This window comes from Dreissena polymorpha, chromosome 8 (assembly GCF_020536995.1).
Source record: "Dreissena polymorpha isolate Duluth1 chromosome 8, UMN_Dpol_1.0, whole genome shotgun sequence".
NCBI lineage: Eukaryota > Metazoa > Mollusca > Bivalvia > Myida > Dreissenidae > Dreissena > Dreissena polymorpha.
This window is the reverse complement of record NC_068362.1, coordinates 2,834,055-2,849,951: the sequence shown is the minus strand read 5'-3', so window position 1 is coordinate 2,849,951 and position 15,897 is coordinate 2,834,055. Positions and strand designations below refer to the sequence as shown.

Sequence of the window (15,897 nt, the reverse complement as noted above, 5' to 3'; positions counted from 1 at the left end):
CAACAAGGACACTGTAAATTGTAGAGCGGTACTGAAGTGCGTTTGGGTTTGGGTTAAGCAATATTAAATCATGAGCATTGCTGGTTTAAAATGTTTTCTTTAATATCTTGTAGATAAGGCCTGGTGTCACATGAACATGAGTTTATGGTCAAACAAAACAAACAATCCCTGAGTACATATTTTTGTATATCTTATTGGCATTGTGCAGATATAAGAATTTCATAATTACGTTTTTTTTATCTCATTTTTTTAACACAGCCTTATCAGTTTCCGATGTTATGAACCATTTACTTATACTATAAAGTGAAAGTTGTAACATCTTTTATTGTTATTGGTGTCATAAAATATTGAAATAATTTGTTTGTTAGTTATTTTCCAAAAACTCAACAACACTGTTCAGTATCTGTCCCTTTTTTCCTTCATTAATTATAAACTGTTTCATTGAATGTAACATTTCTTTGTCTAACAAGTCCTTTGCTAAATAGTTTCTCGTTTTTTGTTGGGAATCTGGATAAAAATGTTCTTTTTTTTTTTTTTTAATTGCAAACTATTTTTCTTGTCCAATTGTTTTTTTAGTCACAGCAAGATTAATGTATTGTAATCCACTCAAATAAAACCTGAAAATACTAACATTCAGTTTGAATTCGTTTGACACATGTTAAAATGCTCGAATATAATAATGAAAGATGTAGTTAAGAAAAAAGCACTACCAATTGGCTCATTCTGGTTGTCATGCAGTGGGTCGCACCGCGACGTCGTAGCCATCGAACAATTCTGCTTTCAGCGCCTTTACATCCGCTGCGGTGTAACAGGTCGTGGCAGGCGCTTGCCCAATCAAAATCATTGCAGCAAAAATGGTGTTCTGAAGTAACGAACATTTTTTTTTTTGAATTTATAGTGTTTATTCACCTCCATACATTACAAATTGTATTGTTAGTATACATTTTCATTTGTTAGTATATAATGCATATCTTTAATGAAAATAGAATCTTTTTAACAATTCAACTTGGTTGCTATGATAGAGGTAAATAAAATCCATGCATTCCATAATATAGACACAATCATACAGTTCATGCACACACACACACACCCATACACACAGATACATACGCAAATGCCATGTTATGATACAAAAAAAGAAAGAAATATGGAAAGAAATATGTTTGGACTTCATTCCATTATAGACTAATCAAAAGTTTGGACTTCAGACAATTAATAATTTCAATTATAAACATTGATCAAATGACCATGATGGTATTCAATATTTAAAGCAAACAACAACAATATTATTTTATTGATCTCTTAAAAGTTTAACAATTTACCAGTTAAGTATTTCCTTTTCTTGATATTTTGTTTTCGATTGAATTTCCCATGCTACGCAAAGATGGTTATTTAGCCCCATTATTGAAAGTAATAGACCATTTTTCTTGCATACAAATGTATACTTTTTAATTTCTAGGATTAGAATATTAATATCAGTCTTGTCCAATTTATAACAATCAATGAACATCTGCCACTGAACTATATGTCCATTTGGCAAAAATAGATTTTTGTACACTTTGATGTAAATACACTTCATGATGATTATTCTTTTCTTTTTTCAAATCATGGGATACATCCGTTGTAAAAATTACAGGCTTTGAAGTTGCAGGATTAGAGAATACTATATTGTTTTATCCATGATAATTAAAATTCTATTGATCACTGCATCATCCATACATGTACACAAAACATTAACACCATATGTTCACAAAAGCAGTTCAGATTTCCCAAGTATGGCTGATGCTACCTTGCAATCATATTTCCAATTGAAACAACAATAAAACCTGTTAAAAACTAAAGTCTTTGATTATCACACCAGTCTAATGGAATGACAGCATGTGATGTCATCAATAAAGTTTAGCGGCAGTTGAAGCTGAGTGGGGAATTTTGTGTGCCAAAGTCACCCTTTAAGCCGATCCCTGATTTGTTTGAACCTTTCTTTCTATGTAGCATGAACAGTATAATACAACATAACTGACATGCAATAAGAAACAAAATATAAACATTTACGCATGAAATAAAACATATTTCTTATTTTAAAACATTTCCAAAACATGGCATATTGTTCTGATGCTACCTTGCAATCATATTTCCTTTTGGAGCAACTATAAAGCCTGTTTAGATTTTGAAATCTAGTCTTTTTTAGCTCGTCTATTTTCGGAGAAAACCCGAGGTATTGTCCTAGCCAGCTTGTCGTGTCTGCCTTCCGCATCGTGCTAAAACCTTAACATTTTGTCAAGTTCTTGAACATTGGCTCTAAAATCAAAGTGCTTCAACCTACAACTTTGAAACTTCATATGTAGCTGCACCTTGATGAGTTCTACAGGCCACACCCATTTTTGGGTCACTAGGTCAAAGCTCAAGGTCAAAGCTCAAGGTCACTGTGACCTCTAAAAAAAAATAAAAAATCTGACAAGCTTTCATTTATTAAAAACTGCACCCGCAGCCAAGCGTGGCACCCGTTATGCAGATTTCTTGTTATTCTTACCAGTCTAATGGAATGACAGCATGTGATGTCATCAATAAAGTTAAAGGAATGTTAGCTGACTGGGGGAGATTTGCCCAAGTCACCCTTTAAGCCAACCCCTGATACTTTGGAACACTTCATCTTTTGGGCATGAAATAAGAAAAAATCAAATATTTACGCATGAAATTAAAAATATTACTTATTTTGAAACATTTCCAAAGCATGGCATCTTGTTCTGATGCTTGCTTGCAATCATATTTCCTTTTGAAGCAAAAATAAAACCAGCTGTGTAAAACTAAAATCTTGATAATCATGCCAGTAAAATCACAGCGTGTGATGTCATCAAGAAAGTTTAAGGGAAGTAAGCTGATTGGGGGTGATTTTCTTTGCCCAAGTCCCCCTTTAAGCCAACTCCTGATTGTTTGAATTCTTCTTGGTTGTTTGAACAGTATATTAAAATACAACATAAATTAACCCAATATGAAAATAAAATAAAAAATTTAAGCATGAAATAAAAAATACTACTTATGTCAGACGACAATGAAATGACGTCTTCCTTTCCTTTCTTTCTCTGTTCATTTTCAGAAATGTCTATTGGACATATGAAAACTGTTGTTAAGAGTAATTGATCTTGCTTTTTTGTGTGGCTATAAATGATTGTCTACGTCTACGTGTTACTCCTTAGCAATCAATTCTGACTATAATTGAGAGGCGCAGTCAAGAAAACTTAGTTAAAAAATAAGATATTAGTGCAGGTTAAAAGATCAAAGATCAAAGTGTGCAAGATTAAAAACATAGTAAGGTGGCTAGAATGTAACTGTCACCAGCCTATCTTTGAAGATATCTAGGCTGGGACTGGACTTGACCTGGCATGGTAGGCTATTCCAATGCCTTAGGGTTCTGGGGAAGAAGGAGTTAAGGTGGTACTGGGTACGGGAATGAGGGATCAGGAAGTTCAAGTTACGGGTAGGGGTGAGGTGGTCATGGTCAACGTAAACAAGGTTATACTGAATTTTATAGAGTAAGATGAGGGAGGTTTGAAGTCTGCAGCTCTCTAGGGTGGGCCAACCAATATCGTTTAACAAGTGGGTTACGCTACTTTGGAAGTCATAGTTTTGCCAGACATATCTAGCCGCAGCTCTTTGGACACTTTCTATATTGTAAGTAAGATGTTTCTGCCAAGGGTGCCAAATTACAGAGCAGTATTCTAGTTGGGGTCTAACATATGTGAGGTAGGCCATGGTTTTTATTTTCTTATTTTTGGAGTTTTAATATTTCTCTGTATGAAGCTAAGAGAGTTCTTTGCCTTTGATGTTATCTTATTAATGTGATGGGTCCAGTTTAAATCTTTTGAGATAGTTACTCCAAGGTACTTAGCAGTTTCAGCAGATTTTAGGGTTTTATCATGTAGAGTATATTGGAAGATGGTGGGGTCCTTTTTACGGGTGATCCTTAGCACCTCACACTTGTCCGGGTTGAACTTCATAGCCCAGTCCTGCTCCCAGCCTTCAAGTCTCTGTAAGTCCTCTTGTAGTCGGTTTGCATCGTCTGTCCCTTAATTGTTAGGTAGACTATTGTGTCATCCGCAAATAACCTTGTCTTACTTTTGACAGTTTCTGGCAGGTCATTGATGTATGCCAGAAACAGACAGGGTCCGAAAACAGAACCCTGAGGGACGCCGGATAACACAGGCAGTTCGTCTGATATTTGACCTTCAACCGCAACCCTTTGGCTGCGGTTGCTCAGGAATGACCTAATCCATGAGGAGACACGACAGTCAACCCCATGTTATTTAATTTGTGTATCAGCTTGTGATGGTCGACTTTGTCGAAGGCCTTTGAAAAGTCCATCACAATGACGTCAGTCTGTTGTCCACTGTCTAGGCTGTCAAGGACTGCCTGGGAGAAACTCAGCAGCTGAGTTTCGCAACTACATTTAGTCCGGAAACCATGTTGAAAGGGACTGAGGATATCATTTTTATCAAAGAAAGTCATCATGTTTGAAACAATTATACGCTCCATAAGTTTAGAAGAGATGCAAGTGAGGGATATCGGTCTGTAGTTGCTAGCTTTAGATTTATGACCATTTTTATATACTGGTGCTATTGTTGCGTTTTTCCAATCATCGGGCACGATAACCTGTTTCTAATGATAACCTAAATATGTGAGTGAGGATGGGGGCTATTTCGCTGTGAAGTTCTTTGAGGGCTCTTGGTGACATTTGATCTGGGTCTTGAGCTTTATTGGGGTTTAGGCCTGCCAGGAGTTTATCTACGCCATCAACCGTTATTGTAATAGGGGGCATTCTGTGAGAGGGTGGGTTTAGTACACTTTTACACATTTGCTTTAGACTCAGCGGTTGTGGCCAGGAGAAAACAGACTCAAACTGTTTATTGAGGATATTTGCTTTATCCTTTGGGTTCATAAAGGTTTGACCTTCAGACTTAAGGGGTGCTACTCCACAGTTATCTGATTTGTTATGCTTAACAAAGCTGTAGAATTTTTTGTTTTGACCTGGTTGGGAGTCCCCTGAGAAAATAACAGACTCTAAGTATGACCAGTAAGAGTTACGTATTTTGCTTTGGATGATTGCTTTAAGGGTCTTAAAGTGGGGATCGGACTGGGGGGGGTTCGTGTTTCATTTTAAGTTTAGCATACATTTTGTCACGTTTACATATTTCATATTTGTCTAAGTATGTCCATGGTAACACAGGGGAGATTTTGCCTATGTTTTGTCATTTTCGTTGGTATGTACAAGTCGCAGAGTCTATGAAATTCAGTCTTAAAATCAGTCCAGGCTGAGTTTGGGTCTGTATGTTTACAGTCTCTGAACTTGGGAGTGGAAATTGATAACCTGTCAATCAATGCCCTTCATCGATTGGACAAGGTTCAAGTACTGACTGTCAAAAGCTGTTTCTTAATCAACAGCATGAAACGGCTTTGATGTGTTAATTTCAGGGACTTCTGGGGGTTGATAGTCTGGCAACTCTATTTGATCAAGACTAAAAAAAAGGACTGTCCCTTACGAAATATACGAAAAGATGTGAACATGCCGCAAATATTTATCGAACACAGCTATTCGCAGAAACTATTTGAAAGATGTTCGCAGCTAGCCGTGAGCATCCTTTAATTGATTTGATGTTTGTTCACAGGATGTTTGTAACTAAGTATTAATATGTATGTCTTGTCTATTCCCAGATCTTTGTGGACATCCTTTAGATGATTAATAAATCCATATAGAGGAAGATAGAGACTTTATTTATGTCCACAAAGAACCTGACCAAACAAAGTTTGACTTCCCTCACTGACATTCTGGATCAGAGGGAGCTCAACTACAAATGTCGTAAGCTTAAGTCATTCTTTCAATATATATGCATGCAATTAACAATGTATCGATAACTCAAATATTGTTCATGTTTACAGCAGTGCTGTGCTTTTTGCTGGCAAGTCAGCAGTTCCACAAAATAGGAAGGCCTTCACATTTACTGTTGTATTATCAATGTCCAGATTCAGACCACTTGTTTCAAATTTGTTCAGTATCCTGGAGCGGTCCACAAAATAAATTGATGGAAGGTTTCAGGTCTCCAATCCAAAGACCATTGAATAGCATATTGGATTTTTAGCTCACCTGATTGCTCAGGTGAGCTTTTGTGATCGGTCTTTGTCCGTCGTCTGTCCGTCCGTCGTCCACATTTGGTTTGTAAACACTAGAGGCCACATTTCTTGTCCGATCTTCATGAAACTTGGTCAGGAGATTTGTCCCAATGAAACCTCAATCGAGTTCGAAACTGGGTCATGCTGGGTCGAAAAACAAGGTCACTGGGTCAAAAAAAAGATAAACCTTGTAAACACTGTAAAAGTCACATTTCAAGCCCAATCTTCATGTAACTTTGTCAAAATGTTTGTCTTAATGATATGTTGGTTGAGTTCAAAAGAAGTTCCGGTCCGTTGAAAAACATGGCCGCCAGTGGGAAACGAACTCCCCGGTTCTACTGGCGTTTCTTAATGCTATGAAGGCTACTATGATCCCCCGCACCTCCTTATAGGCATCGGCTGGGCATGCCTTGAACTCTGTCATCCCCCGCACCTCCTTATAGGCATCGGCTGGGCATGCCTTGAACTCTGTCATCCCCCGCACCTCCTTATAGGCATCGGCTGGGCATGCCTTCAACTCTGTCATCGTTCGCTTCACCCACTGGCTCTCACTGAAGTTTTGGGCCAGCAAGGGATCCAGCGGGATGGTATCGCTTTCTTGCACCTGCAGCTGGACCTCCCGCTGCCTAACCTCTTGACTGGTTGTTGCCTGACAGCCTTGGAGGATGCGTTCGGCCTGAAAAACAATAAATAACACTATAAACTGCTTGTGTTGAAATAAAACAATAACATAGCGCAATGTAGGTGAATGTGTGTCCCTGAACCCTAATCCGCTGCTAGTTTGGCGATATATTGACTCATTAAATAATTATAAAATGTAAATGCGACAAATGCATAGTTTATGTAAATACATAAATACTCATAATCCAATAAAATGCTATGTTAAAGCTTACCTCATCCACCTTCTGCGCCGACGCGTCCCGGGTGTACATTGTCCAGGGTAATCATGGAACTTAGGCTGGAAATCCATGGTATAACATGGAATTCCATGGAAATCCCTGGAATTTGAAACAGTTTCCAGGGTTTTCCAGGGTTTTGTTCTAGAAATGTCCATGAAACGTGGACTTTTTTTCTGAGCATTTTCCAGCCTTGGATGGAAAAGCATGGAAAAGGAATGGAAAACGCTGGATTTAGGCTGGATAACCATGGAAAATATTTCCAGATAGCATGGAAAGTGGAACATAGAATTTTTTAAGCATGGAAAAGACTCTAACATTTTCAGCTGACCCTGGAAAAAACTTAGACTTTATAAGAGGAGAAAATAACTTATAAAAATGCAACACATTTTATTCAAAGTAAATCAGAGTTCAACAATTTACACAACATATGAATAAAACATAAAACAATGTGCATAGTTTTGGCAGAAATAGTAGTAGTTATAGTAGTAGTCGTAGTAGTAGTAGTAGTAGTAGAAGTAGTAATACTTGTGCTGGCAGTAGAATATGTTGTAGGAGTAGAAGTAAAAGTGGTTGTTGTATAAGTTGTACAAGCAGTTAAACTACTGATAATTATACTATTGGTGCAAATTTAAGTGACAGTAGCAGTAGTAGCAGTTATTATTGTGTTGTTGTTTTAGCATTTACAGGAATAGTAGCAGTGATGGTAGCAATAGTAGTATAAATAATAATAACAATACTAGTAGCAGCAGTAGTAGTAGTAGTTAAGGAAGTAGCATTAGCAGCAGCAGCAGAAGTAGTAGTAGAAGTAGAAGTAGTAGAAGTAGCAGCAGCAGCAGTAGTAGCAGTAGCAGCATCAGTAGCAGTAGTAGTAGCAGTGGTAATAGCAGTAGTAGTTGAAGCACTAGTAGTAGTAGTATTAGTAGTAGTAGTAGTAGTAGTAGTAGTAGTAGTAGTAGTAGTAGTAGTAGTAGTAGTGGTAGAAGTAGTAGTAGTGGTAGTAACAGCAGCAGCAGCAGAAGTAGAAGTAGTCGCTGCAGCAGGAGTTGTAGTAGTAGCAGCAGCAGCAGCAGTAGCAGTATTAGTAGTAGCAGCAGCAGCAGCAGGAGTTGTTGCAGCAGCAGTAGCAGCAGCAGTAGCAATAGTAGTAGTAGTAGTTGAAGCAGTAGTAGTAGTTGAAGCAGAAGTAGTAGTAGTAGTAGCAGTAGTAGCAGCAGCAGTAGTAGTAGTAGTAGTAGTAGTAGTAGTAGTAGTAGTAGTAGTAGTAGTAGTAGAAGTAGTAGTAGTAGTAGTAGAAGTAGAAGTAGTAGTGTAGTAGTAGTAGTAGTAGTAGTAGTAGTAGTAGTAGTAGTAGTAGTAGTAGTAGTAGTAGTAGTTGTTGTTGTTGTTGTTGTTGTGGCTGTTGTAATAGTAGTAGTAGTTTTGCAGAAGTAGTAGTAGTAGAAGTAGTAGTACTAGTAGTAGTAGTATTAGTAGTAGAAGTAATAGTAGTAACTTCCAAAGCAATGTCTGCAAGTTTAAATTCCTTAACCCTGTTCAAGGTGTATACACACTCAATATTTAACTACAGTCCAGGTTTGCAATTAACAAACTATCTGAGATGCCTGTGTGTGAGTCAGATATGTCTGCGGCTAATCTATTGGTTATAAAATATCACAGCCTTTTCTGATTGGCTGAGTTCAAATACAGAAAGTTTACCTGTTAGATTGAAATTGTGGAGAAAATATGCAGGTCAAACTTGTTGTTAAAATGAAGTTTATGTAATTTCACAAACAGTAGAGTTAATGAGTTTTTCCATTAACAAGAATTTCTTAAAATAATAATGTATGGATATCATTTGGAAAGTGACATGAAATGTTGTTAAAAAGTGATGCATACAAGTGTTTCAGAAGTCTGTCTAGGAATAGAACAACAACTGAAGGTTTGTGCTTTTCATTATTTCTAAATATTCCTTTAAATTTATTCTTGTTATGTCATCATTGTAGACCTTTTTTATGTGACATTTTAGGTAAAAGTATGGCAAATATAGAAGTTTAAAAGCAGCTGTCACACACATTTTCACAAAGTGCAGTTTGCAGCTTGATAAAGGAAGTCCTATGTGGAGATATTAATAAGCTTGAATGTAGTATCGGAAGTTTATAATGCATGGCTAGGGAACTGAGGCTAAGGGAGTTATGTGCTGTGCATGACGAGAACTCAATGCTCATTAATGCTGTTAATGTTTATAAATAAATTAATTAAACCAATAGCATTGTTTTTTAGGTTTCACTTTGCATTTTCATACCAATAGAATTACACATCATTCTAATTATAGCAATAATAAATTTGTACTAATCATACCAACAAATTTTGTTATGCTATGCTTTGTGATGTATTAACTTCATTGTAAGTTATTATTTAAAGACCATTTTACTAAATATTTAAAACAATACTTTAATTATTTTCTATATACATTTTCATTATGTGCGTCAACTGTAGCTCAGACCAGTTGATGGAAGATACTGCAGAGTTTGGCAGGGAAATAACCCAAGACAGCAAAGCGGCTCTTTTGGCGCATTTACCAAGAGGACTAACATGGCCACAAATTCATGGTAAATATTATTATGCCCCGGGCTCATATAAGTAATTTAGTGTTAACCACCTGAAAGTATTTTGTCTTTTTGGTATCCAATATTTTGGTCTAGTTTCAATTACAGGTTATTTTGATATGAATTAGCAAATTAGCATAACTTTCATATAGCAATATCTGAATATAAAATTCCTATATATGTTTGAGTTTCCAGATACATGCTAGTGTACCCCATTTTGGGGCATTTAAGAAAACAACAATACAAATTTCAAAATAAAAGAGAGTCAAATAAAAATATAAGTTAAATCACCAATTTATTCACTTGAAAGTCTTAGTTTTCCTGTGTGGTTGCCTGTTTGCAAGTAGATTAAAGCCCGCTTGCAAACTTTAAGAGAATAAATTTCAGTAAATGGAAAAGAAATAATTGCTAACTACTTAGGATCGTAAATGTTTGCTCAAATACAAAAAAGCCAGATGTACCGAATTGAGCAGTGATATGAAATATCTAAAATAGATTAAAATATGAATGAGCATTGAAGTATAGATATTGAATCATATGATTGCTGCACATTTACTTTTACAGATGAATGTAAAAAACTTATGACTTTCTTGTAATATTGTTTGCTTTGTTTTTCTTTTAGAGATCATGCAGGAGCCGTACAGTATAACAGCAGTACAAGTTCTATAAAAGATCCACGACCTACTGAAGCCCAGCTAATTAACTAAAAAGTTTTTAAAAACTGTAATTTTATCCCACCTGGGTACTTATAATTTACTAAGCTGCCTACACAAGTTTTAGACTTGCAATTACATTTTAAATTGTCACTTGGAAAGTAATACATGTACATGCATTATGTTCTGAATTTCTTTGAACAATAAAATTATATAAAAGTATTTTAATTAAATTAAGCACCTAAATTGCATTAAAGTGAAAGTAGCTGAGAACAAGATGTGTTTGTGAAACACAATGTCCCCCTATATGACGTTTGACCTTGAAGGATGACCTTGACCTTGACCCTTTACCACTCAAAATGTGCAACTCCATAAGATACACATGCATGTCAAATATAAAATTGCTAGCTTTAATATTGCAGAAGTTACATTACATGAGCAATTTTGACCCATATATTTGACCTAGAAGGATTACCTTGACCTTGACCTTTCACCACTCAAAATGTGCAGCTCCATAAGTTACACATGCATGCCAAATATTAAGTTGCTATCTTCAATATTGCAAAAGTTTTCATAAAATAAGCGATTTGGGCCACATATATTTGACCTCTGACCTTGAAGGTTGACCTTGACCTTTCACCACTCAAAATGTGCAGCTCCATAAGTTACACATGCATGCAAAATATCAAGTTGCTATCTTCAATATTGCAAAAGTATTCATAAAATAAGCGATTTGGGCCACATATATTTGAACTCTGACCTTGAAGGATGACCTTGACCTTTCACCACTCAAAATGTGCAGCTCCATGAGATACACATGCATGCCAAATATCAAGTTGCTATCTTCAATATTGCAAAAGTATTCATAAAATAAGCGATTTGGGCCACATATATTTGACCTCTGACCTTGAAGGATGACCTTGACCTTGACCTTTCACCACTCAAAATGTGCAGCTCCATGAGATACACATGCATGCCAAATATCAAGTTGCTATATTCAATATAGCAAAAGTTATTGCAAAATGTTAAAAGTTGGCGCAAACCAACCAACCAACCAACAGACCAACCAACCAACAGACCAACCAACAGACAGGGCAAAAACAATATGTCCCCCACTACTATAGTGGGGGACATAAAAATAGTATCCTTGTGCTCATGGGCAGCTACATATATTGTGACATACATGAAGCAGCTAAAATAACTTAAATTTTTCATTTTGTTTCTTGTATATCGTTTGTACAGGGTTCGTGAATTGTTACTGTATATTACTTGACTTGCTTGTATTTTGTTACTTTGAATACATGTTGTGAAGGTTGCATTATACTTTTTAACTTTTAAAGTAGCGCCTGTTCTGTTATGTAATGGCCTGATTTATGATAATGGACCTAGAGGCTTTGTAAGCATGTATTAAACAACACTTGTTTGATCTGAATAATTTGTTGAATAAATGTAACACAATTTGTAATCTGATGTTATATTTTGATGAATTGTGAACAAAATAATACATCGAAGAAACTAAGGCATTATGTTGATTTTTTGTTTTGTTTTAATCTAACCCCTTAATTATGATTTACTTAATTGTGAGTATTGCATTCATTTAATACATGAATACTGTTTTTAGACCAGAAATTTCTTTTTCTATTCAGTGACCATGGTAAACGCTGGACAATTTTCCATGTTATACCAGGCATCCATGGAATATTAAACATGGAAAAACCCTGGAACATTTTCCAGGGTTTTCCAGCCAGCATGGAAAAAATACCGTCCGAATACTCCATGTAATCTGGAAAACCCTGGAAATTATTCCATGGTTTTCCATGGTTTTCCAGATTACATGGAGTATTCGGACGGTATTTATTCCATGCTGGCTGGAAAACCCTGGAAATTGTTCCATGGTAATCATTCCAGGGAGCCTGGAAAACCATGGAAACTATTCCAGGCTATTTCCACATACCATGGACAATTTTCCACCCTTTTTTAAAAATATTGACGCTGGAAAAGGCTGGAAACTTAGTCCGAATACTCCAGCCTCATATTTTCCATGGATTTCCATGGAAAACCCTGGACAAAGTACACCCGGGGTGTCTGTTACCTTTTGCCCACTGCAAAAATGGTCTGACGGACAGAAGGACAGATCGCACTGTCCCCAGGTTATCGTCCCGGGTAATGTAGGTATCCTGGACCACTAAGTGGGCCTTCCAGACCAGCACTCAGTCCAGTGTGTCCCCCTCCTTGTATCCACAGAGGGCAAAAAACCGGTTAACCTTCATCATGGTTTCCTGCTGCTTGCTTTTTTTGGCGTTGCCACCAGTGCTCCAGATAACATGCGTAAAGGCGTAAAAACGAATTAAATTTTTTAAATAACGATTTAGATTAAAAATCTTTGGGTGAAGTTACGCATTGAAAAAATAAAACACGAATTCGAAATTTTCGAAATTGCGTAAAACTTCCAGTAGCAAATTATATACGGTAAACATTTCATCCCGGTTCTGACTCGTCTAGGCGCTCAATTAAAACTACAACTTTAAGTCAACGTCACTCAAGCATTTGCTGTGATGAAAAGCCACACCTAAGAACGGTCAATAGGCCAAACGGTCTCGATTATGTTCTCCTAGTAATGCAGGCGAGTCATTATTGTTTATTGAACCATTTTAATTACACTTATCGTAATTTTTATACACAAGTAATATACTGTATTCCTATTCAAAATGTCATTAAAATTAAATGTTAAATATAGTTTTTGATATGACTTGAACGGCGACCAAAAGGCCATTATGACCTAAGCCGAAGTGTCAGTGACCGTATTACATAAAAATGGAAATGGTCGACCGAAGCGGTGTATCGAAGCGTGAAAGGCAAAAAAAGCCATTTCAGTGTCAAATGTCCACACTGCATGCATTCTTTCAATTAGATTCAAATACCCAAAGCATGGTTTCGTCAATAATTGATGAACTCATAAGCTCTTGCCAAGCTGTCCGATCATGGGAAAGAAAGAAACAGAGAAGGAAAGCCAGGCTTTTCCAAGACTATAAACTAAATTGTTGAATTGTTGATGTGTCAAAAACTATGAATAAAACATTGTTTGGTAACATATTGTTAAGAATTAATTTTATAAATAGGGGGTAAAATAAGAATTAATTTTTAAAATAGGGAGTTAATAAGAATTTGACCACATTTTTATTTGGAGCTCTGGTTGCCACCCTACCTCGTTTTAATATGGTTGACGTGGGACGTCACGATGTCAACTGAAACAAATGTTATTGAGTGATATTCTATACTACAGCTTGAGATTGTGTAAAAACTTACTTACAAGTCATGCATATAATTACTAAGTATTACAAATACATAATAAAGGTATATTTCTAAAAAAATCTTTTAGGGTCTTTACTTACAGCTTTTATGTCCCTTCATCACTCGTTGATGTACTGCCCAGGACAGGCAGTACTCTCTGGTCAGAGGAATCTCCTCCAGCTGGTTGTCCCCTCTCTCTTGCTCCTCTTGCTCAGGTGATGGTGCTCCTCCAGCTGGTTGTCCCCTCTCTCTTGCTCCTCTTGCTCAGGTGATGGTGGCAGTGAGCTGGTTGTCCCCTCTCTCTTGCTCCTCTTGCTCAGGTGATGGTGGCAGTGCGCTGGTTGTCCCCTCTCTCTTGCTCCTCTTGCTCAGGTGATGGTGGCAGTGCGCTGGTTGTCCCCTCTCTCTTGCTCCTCTTGCTCAGGTGATGGTGGCAGTGCGCTGGTTGTCCCCTCTCTCTTGCTCCTCTTGCTCAGGTGATGGTGCTCCTCCAGCTGGTTGTCCCCTCTCTCTTGCTCCTCTTGCTCAGGTGATGGTGGCAGTGCTCCAGCTGGTTGTCCCCTCTCTCTTGCTCCTCTTGCTCAGGTGATGGTGGCAGTGCTCCAGCTGGTTGTCCCCTCTCTCTTGCTCCTCTTGCTCAGGTGATGGTGGCAGTGCTCCAGCTGGTTGTCCCCTCTCTCTTGCTCAGGTGATGGTGGCAGTGCTCCAGCTGGTTGTCCCCTCTCTCTTGCTCCTCTTGCTCAGGTGATGGTGGCAGTGCGCTGGCTGATGCTGAGGCTGACTTCTTGGCCCTTTTTCCATTTAGAATATGCATATTATTGATTAGTCTATGTTAAAGTTTGCGTACCACCTCAAATATTGTAAATGTCCCTTGACATATTGCTTTCATATTTTGCAAACTTCTTTACCAACATGACCCCAATCTATAAACAAGAGCAGACAACTGTATCAAGGATTATGTAAGAATTATGGCCCTTTTTTTCTTAGTAACTGAATATTTTGTGTTTAGATCCACTTGACTTCTAAAGTATCAAAGCTATTGCTTCAAACTTCAAATATTTTCTTACTATCATGAGGGTACTGTACCTGACAAGTTCAATTTGACCTTGACCTTTGAATGACATTGACTCTCAAGGTCAAAAGAATACATTTTAGTTAAATTGCCATAACTTCTTTATTTATGATCAGATTTTATTAATACTTTGACAAAACAACACTTACCTGAATACCACAATGGATTCCACCCAAACAATACCCCACGCCCCAACCCAGAATCCCTGCCCCCCCCTCCCCCCCAAAAAAAATAAAAAAAGTAAATACAAATATTATTATTTTTTTGAAAAATCGTCTAATAAATGACCGCACCCAACATTATACCCCCTCTCAATCCCCCTTACCCAACCCAAAAAGAATATTTTTTCTATGAAAAATGGTTAAAAAAAATATATATTTATTTACTTTGTTTTTGAAGGACCGTCCAAACTTCCCACCTAAGCTATTGCTATCAAACTTGAAAGAAAATCTTATTAGTTTGTGTGTTTACAAATGTTCAGTAGATTGTGGAAAATATACCTGAACTATTACCTTGAACTTATTGAATAATTTGAACAATATCTCCATGATGGCTTATGTTATACTGTCAAGCACTCAAATAGTCGAGCGCGCTGTCCTCTGACAGCTCTTGTTAAAATGTTAAATTAAAAATTTAAATTTAAAGTTCACCATTTTGGAAGTGAAACATATGTTTCAATATGAATTCACCACGCTGATCACGAATCCGTTGGAATTTTTAGCTCACCTGAGCACAACGTGCTCATGGTGAGCTTTTGTGATCGCTTTTTGTCCATCGTCCGTTGTCCGTTGTGCGGCGTCGACATTTGCCTTGTTAACTCTTTAGAGTCCACATTTATTGTCCAATCTTGATGAAATTTGGTCAGAAGATTGGATTCAATGATATCTTGGATGAGTTCGAAAATGGTTACGTTTGCTTGAAAAACATGGCTGCCAATGGGTGGGGCATTTTTCCATATATGGCTATATATGGCTATAGTAAAATCTTGTTAACACTCTATAGAGGCCACAGTTATTGTCTGATCTTCATAAAACTTGGTCAGAAGATTAATCCCAATAATATCTTGGACGAGTTCAAAAATGATGCCGGTTGATTGAAAAACATGGCCGCCAGGGGGCGGGGCATTTTTCCTTATATGGCTATAGTAAAACCTTGTTAATACTCTAGAGGCCACATTTATTATCCCGTCTTCATGACACTTGGTCAGAAGATTTGTCCCACTGATATCTTGGATG

At 37.1% G+C, this 15,897-nt stretch overlaps 2 long non-coding RNA genes across 2 annotated transcripts; one reads left to right on the top strand and one right to left on the bottom strand.

Moving 5' to 3' along the window:
- Positions 1-355: 355 nt before the first annotated feature.
- On the bottom strand, positions 356-14,386 carry LOC127842919 (uncharacterized). Its single transcript, XR_008031978.1, has 4 exons — positions 13,692-14,386; positions 12,392-13,544; positions 6,545-6,838; positions 356-862 (listed from the first exon to the last, which is right to left on the bottom strand). It is a non-coding gene; the product is annotated as an uncharacterized LOC127842919 (long non-coding RNA).
- LOC127842921 (uncharacterized) lies at positions 8,807-11,742 on the top strand. The gene is made up of 3 exons (XR_008031980.1): positions 8,807-8,979; positions 9,537-9,649; positions 10,269-11,742. It is a non-coding gene; the product is annotated as an uncharacterized LOC127842921 (long non-coding RNA).
- Positions 14,387-15,897: the final 1,511 nt, after the last annotated feature.